This window comes from Dipodomys spectabilis, unplaced genomic scaffold, assembly GCF_019054845.1.
Source record: "Dipodomys spectabilis isolate Male_0828 unplaced genomic scaffold, ASM1905484v1 ptg000203l, whole genome shotgun sequence".
In the NCBI taxonomy this organism is placed as follows: Eukaryota; Metazoa; Chordata; class Mammalia; order Rodentia; family Heteromyidae; genus Dipodomys; species Dipodomys spectabilis.
The window spans coordinates 1,766,209-1,773,206 of NW_024870880.1; positions in this window are offsets into that span (position 1 = coordinate 1,766,209).

Below are 6,998 nucleotides of genomic sequence, written 5' to 3' on the forward strand. Positions count from 1 at the left end.
AGTGCAGGGACAGCACCCAAGCCCAGAGTTCAAGCCCCATGACCGACCAAAAAACAAAGACAAAAACAAAAAAACAGAGCACTGGGGAGAGAGATAGCTTGGGGTACAAAGAGGCCTTTTTCTCCTGACCTTCAGCGCCTGCCCGCACACATCCTCAATACTTGGCCCGGATGAGTTGTTTGTTACACAGCAATACAGAAGTGAGGCTTTTTGTCTGCCTGTTCCAACAATGAGGCAGACTTCCTCCAGCAGCTGGGGTATGGAGAACCCCTCAGGCTACACTGGGAACAATAAGGGTAGCCCCAGAACATGCACTGTCTTGAAAGCACTTGCTGTGCTATGGAATCATCCTATTCAAAGCAAATTTTCTAGCTGGGTACATTTTTTCATAGAGACTCAGATGTTCAATGATATAAATACATGCATACATACACAGACACATGGAGTTACTGGCTCTTTTTTTTGTGGCATATCCTGAGACTTGTACTGTGAGCCTAGACATTTTCACTGAGCTCCTTTTGCTCAAGGAAGCATTTTATTGTGTCTTAAACCATGATTACCCTAGGCTGGGGTGCAGCTTTTACACCCACAGATAATCCAGGGATCCTAAGACCCGAGTTCAACTCCCAGCGCTGGCAAAATTACAACAAACCAACAAAAATGGAGGAGGAAAAAATCAGGAAGTTTTACACAACAGTTTTACCTTTGTTTCCTTAGCACTGTGACCCTCCTGAGTCTCAATGACTCAGCTTGAAAATTGTACGTGAGCTTGCATTGATGAAGGCTAAGGGCTCTCAGTAAAGCCTGAGCCCAACCTAGACACCTAGGCCCTGAGTTCAATCCTGGGATGCCACCTACACATGGGTGAAGATCCTAGGAAACTTATTCCTATCTATAGGAACACTAATAGAATGTTTGAAATGTACTAACTGAATTACTAATTAGCTAGTCATTCCAGTTTAAGATTGTATTCAATAAATATAGGTCATTGATTAATACTTTATGTCTTCTTCTATAATTGATTAATGGAGGCATAATTTTATACTAAATAATTGGTAGCAATATAATATATAGAAATAAGATATAGAGATTACCCTTTATATAGGGTTATACACTAGAGTCTACATAAATGTTTATCTGCCTCTCTCTGTGTATACATTTATAGATGCATACACATTTTTAAATACACACACACACACACACATACACACACATACAAATTGTAATCTAAACATCTATCTGTTTTTATATTGGCCATTCCTAGGGCTTGATCTCAGTTCCTCTGCCCGCCAACTTCTCTTGCATCAGACTGGTGTGCTAACATTTACCCATTCATGAAGAGGGCCTGCTAGGCCCTGAGTTTAAGTCACAAAACTGCCAAAAACTTAATCCTTGTGGAGAGCCAATTGTCCCACTTGTTTTTCTTATCGGTGAAATTTCTGGGATTCAGGAATGATGTAGAATACATAGGCACATCTATGTCTTATATAATAGGATGCAAAAAATTTTATAAGTGTAATCATACTCACTAAAGTACATAAGAAATAAAGAAAACACAAAATAAAATGAATACACTAACCACAATATGCAGTAAACATGTGTAGGTAAATATAAATCATGTATTTAAAATATATACGAATATTAATTTTTTGAGGACTAAGACTTGAATTCAGGCCCTAGGAACAGGCCTGAATTTCTTGTCTTCCAGAAGGGTGATCTTCCCCATCCCCCACAGTGCTGCAGATTTACCCAGACCCTGAGTTCAATTCCCAGGCCTGGCAGAAAAAATGGTGTGAATTCCAAGCCAAGGAGCCTCAATATTTTTAAAATATTTTTAATGTATGTATGTATGTATGTATGTATTTTTATTTTGTCAAGCACAGGGCTTGAACTCATGTTGTGGCAATTCTGCCTCAGCTTTGATCACTCTAGGCTGGGATGTAGCCACTGGACCCTCAGCCGAACCTGGGTTCCTGTGCCCCAAAGTCTGACAAGAAAAAAAATAATTAAAGCGACAGAGAAAAAAAAAAAACTGGCAACTTGCAGAAGGCTGCCGGTTTTACATTTGTTTTCTTTGCAAGGTGACCATCCTGTCTGAATGACACTGTTGAAAAATGTTGGTAACCTGGCATTTCTGAAGGCTGGCGGGCTACCAAGGAAGCCATAGGCCAACATGGCAACATAGGCCCTGTGTTTGAAGCCCGGTCGTGACCCCTACCAAAGACGGGAAATCCTAAGAATCTCCTTCCTATTCATAGGAATACCGACAGAAGATTATGAATGGCAAGGTTGAATAAGTATTTTCTGAATACTATTGTATAAATAGAGTGATTTTAGGAGGCCAATGGATTTTAATGAATATTTTTGACATATTCAAAGAATAGTATTAATTACATGGACGCAATAGTTTCGGAACAGTGGTTGATTTAATTAATAATTCATTAAGGATGAAAACAATAATATTAATTACATGGAGAGGCAACAGCCCTAGGGGTCTATAGCTGAGGTCTCTCATCGTGCTTTTTCAGGTAGCTGAGATCTGAGGACCTGGGTTCCAAACTATCCCAGACACAAAAGTCCTCATGAGCCTATTATCACCAATTCACCACTAAGAAACCTGAAGTGGAAGCTAGGTGCTTGTCACTCATGTCTGTTATCCAAGCTATTCAGGAGGATGAGATCTGAGGATCATGGTTCAAAACCAGCATGGGCAGGAAAGTCCTTGAGACACTTAGATCCAATGGACCACCAGAAAAGCTGAAGTGGCATTTGGCTTAAGGGATAGAGCACAAGACTTGAGCTGAAGAGCTCAAGGACAGCACCCAAAGCCAGACATCATCTTCTACAACAATAAAAAAAAGATAGAAACAAACAAACAAACCTGAAGTAGAGGGCTGGAAATGTGCCTTAGGGGTAGAGTGCTTTGCAAATATGAAACCCTGCGTTTGATTTCTCAGGACCACAGTCATTACAAAAAAGCCTGAAGTGGCTCTGTGGCTCAAGTAGGAGAGGGCTATACTCATACAAGAGAAACTAAGTACAGTGCTCAGGTCCTGAGTTCACCCTCCAAGAATCGTGTATGTGCCTATGTGCCCTCTCCCACGTGTGCGCACACACACACACACACACACACACACTCATACATACCCAGACAAGAAGTGATGCTGTTACACAAAATGGTAAAGCACCAGCCTTCTACACTGAGCTCATGGTCAACACCCAAGCCCTGTGTTCAACCCCAAAACCTAGCCACCCAGGGCCCAACTAGGAGAGGTCAAATGTTTCAAAACCTGATGAGGTTCACCAGCCCTAGATGACAGGAAGCTTTGTGATACCAAATATATGCTTGGATTTCCTAAGCTTCCTGAAACCTAGGAGAGGCATCATAGGCCCATCATCACAGGCAATGAAACATTTCATTAGGCTCAATGCCCTACTTGTCCACCAGAAGGATTCTTGAATTATATTGAGCACTGTATCTGAACACTGGAATATAGCCTCACAAAACCAGGATAAGTGCACAGGACGTTGCCTGTCACAGAAGGTGGCACATATGAAGGCTTCCTGTCAAACCAGAGCACTGGGGAAATAGATAGTTTGGGGTACAAAGAGACCTATTTCTCCTGAACTTCAGAGCCCAGCCACACTCATCCTCACTATCTGACCCAGGCGGAGTTGTTTGCTACACAGTTGTACAGGACTGAGGCCTTTTGTCTTCCTGTCCAGACAATGAGACAGACTTCTTCCAGCAGGCCTGGGATGCAGAGAAACCCTCAGGTTACACTGGGAACAGTGAGGGGAGCCCCGCAACATGCACTATCATGAAAACAGTCTCTGTTGTGAAATCATTTTATTGAATACACATTACCTAGTTTGGTGCCATTCATCATAGCTACTCTGGAGCTTCACCTATAGGAATACATCCATACATACCCAAAGACATGGAAGTAGAGGCTCTTTTTGAGGGGGCAGTTCTTGTGGTGGAACTATAAGCCTAGAACTTGTCCCTGAGCTCATTTTGCTCAAGGGTAATGCATTAAGCTTGAGTCACATCCCCACTTCTGGGTTTTTCTGTGATCTCTTAGAAATAAGTGTCATGGACTTTCCTAATCTGGCTGGAATAAAATTCAGATTCTCTACATATCACCCTCTGAGGAGCTGGGATTACAGTGAGAAGCCACTGGCACCTTCTTTCTTTTCTTCTTCATTTTTAATCTGGACAATCTGACTTCTTAGCAGGGTCATTCCAATGATTTGAATTTATAAATTAACTACCCAATGTTCTTTAGAGCTGGTTTACCTGAGAAAGATTTTCTCTCCTCATCTTCTCCTGTGGGTCACATGTTTGAAGCCAAAAGTGAGAAATGAGTGTCACAGGTTTTGGGAGCAAATGTCCACAGGACATGTCAATTCTGTCACTTAGCATTGAGCTGCAGTGAATTTGCTCTCTCAAGATGAGAAGACCAAACCTGGAGTGATCCTCATAATGTCTGCATTACTCCTTTTGTCTATAAAATGATCTAGTAATTATGAGTGTTGTGTGTCGACAACCTTAAGTATCTAGAACCCACTACAAGCATCTTCATGTATCTCTTTTTCTCTAGTGCCTCCCGAGATTTAGACTAAGGGATTGTGTGGAGGGACTCCTTGGTGTATCCCTGAGGAAAGCCGCTTGAATCCTGTTTGGGAGATCGCCGTTCAAATTCAGCCTGAGCAAGAATTCTGTGAAACTCTTATCTCCATTAAATCACCAGAAACCAGAAGTGGAACAGTGGTCCAGAGGGCAGAGTTCCAGCTCTGAGAGAGAAAGCTGAGAAGGAGACACAGGCCAGACCAGGCAGGAAAGCCTGGGAGGTGCTGAAAGTGGAGCTGTGTCAGTGATAAAGCCTCAGCTTTGGGAAAAACAGCTGAGGAATGCATTGGGCCCTGAGGTTAAGCACTGGGATGTCCACAAAAAAATTTCAAAAAGAGAAGGCCAATTTTATGTATCAGTGCCCTACCTACTTATGTCTGTATATTAACTCCCTGAATGCAAACAGACCTTATGCAGTGCTTCTCTTTTTATTTTACTGATTTTTATTTCAGATATGCTCCTTTCATATACTGCATCATTCTCTTCATTTCAGGCCCATGGCTTTTCTCTTCCAGGGTTCCAGGCCTGTGTCCTTATATGATACACTGACGCTCTCAGGAGCCTTTAGTTACATTTTGTTATGAGGCCAATGCAGGAACCATAACAAACTAGGCAGGGGAAAAGAAGACCAGGTTTCATAGAAGTATCCAGTATTCAGAAAATTAAACTTGGGGAGGTGAAATGGCAACATACTTTCCTAAAAAACTACCATTAAGGAAAGATGAGGGAGCTGGGAATGTGGATTACTGAGAGAGTGCTTGTCTAGCATGCAAGAAGCCCTGGGTATGATTCCTCAGTAGCACATACACAGAATAAGCAACAATTGGGGCTGTGGCTCAAGTAGTAGAGTGCTACAGACAGTGCCCAGGCCTTGAGTTCAACCCAAGAACTGGCAAAGTGATACCTAGGTAGAATGGTAGGTAGGTAGATAGATAGATAGACAGACATAGGATAGATAGAAAGGTAGATAGATAGATAGATAGATAGATAGATAGATAGATAGATAGATAGATAGATAATAGATAGGAAGATGATAGATGAATCTGGTCTTGGATTTCAGGAGGAAAGAAGGGAACAATTCCCAGACATTAGGCCTTTTGCAGTGGGCCAGGACACCAGCATTGCCTTCACACAACCATAGAGCAAGAAGACTCTCTCTTTCCCACTTCTCAGGCAGCCAAGGGCACCAAGCCAATTGGACAGAGCCAGGTTCTAACTCAGATGGTTGGAGAAAGAAGAGAAACAACCCTGACTCTAGTTGGTCTGGGGATTTGAGTTAATTATGTGGAGAACGAAGGAAGGAGAAAGGACTGGCAGAGGTAGAAGAAGGGCCTTCAAATCTGACAGATGGAGAGTCAAAAACCCACTCCCTAAGACCACAGTGCAGGGTTTTTCTACTCTGTTCCTCCCCTCTCCCCGACTAAACTCGCTCTATTGGTAACCTAAGATAGCCTGATTCTCCCTTCACTTGTGGGAAGAATGTTAATTAGTCATTGTTTGAAGAGGCTGAGAAAAGCCTGACCCTGGTGTAACTCTAACAAGTGTTTTAGTTTTCCTCCCATTGCTGTCATTGCCTGGAATATATGAAGTGGTTTTGCTGCTCACTTATCTGTTGAATGTGTACATTCTGCGTCCGAATCCTGTAGGCCTGGTCTCTGCACCTAGCCTGGCTTTTGAAACTGTTCTCTGTCCTTCAATTACAGTGTTACACTGGAGTTCTTTCGGCTAATGGAGCTAGGGTTTGGAGCCTGAGAACTTCATGTGAACCCAAGATGGGTCAATGTTTCTTTCCTGCTTCTATAGCTCAAGAATTCCAAGAACATTTAGAGTACAAGTACTTCTCATCACCAAGGGAAACACAGGAAGCTCTTGAAGATCTGACCTTTCAGAAGTGGAAGTCAGAGTCTCATAGACTTTCCTGCCCTGGCTGGCTTCACCTTGTGATCCTCAAACCTCAGTCTCCTGAGCTAGGGTGACAGGCCTGAACTACTGGTGCTCTGCTAGGCTCAGAGCTGTAATGACCTTGACAGTACAAGTCAACTGCTGTCACAATGTGCTTGGGGAGCATATTAAGCCTTTCAACATTGGACCTTTCAGAACCCTGTAGGACACACGATTACAATGCTAGAGTCTGAGAGGCTGGGCATATGGATGTGTTACACTTGAACCTTATGCTCTGACTCAAATTCTGGTATACATCAGTGTTCATTTTCCAAAGAATGATCTCATAATTAGCAAATAGGAAAAGTACCTGGATTAACCCTCACTTTTTTCCCAACAGTGTGTCTTGAACTCAAGCCTGGGCACTGTCCCTTAGCCCCTCAGGTCAAGACGAACACTCTACCACTTGAGTAATAGCACCACA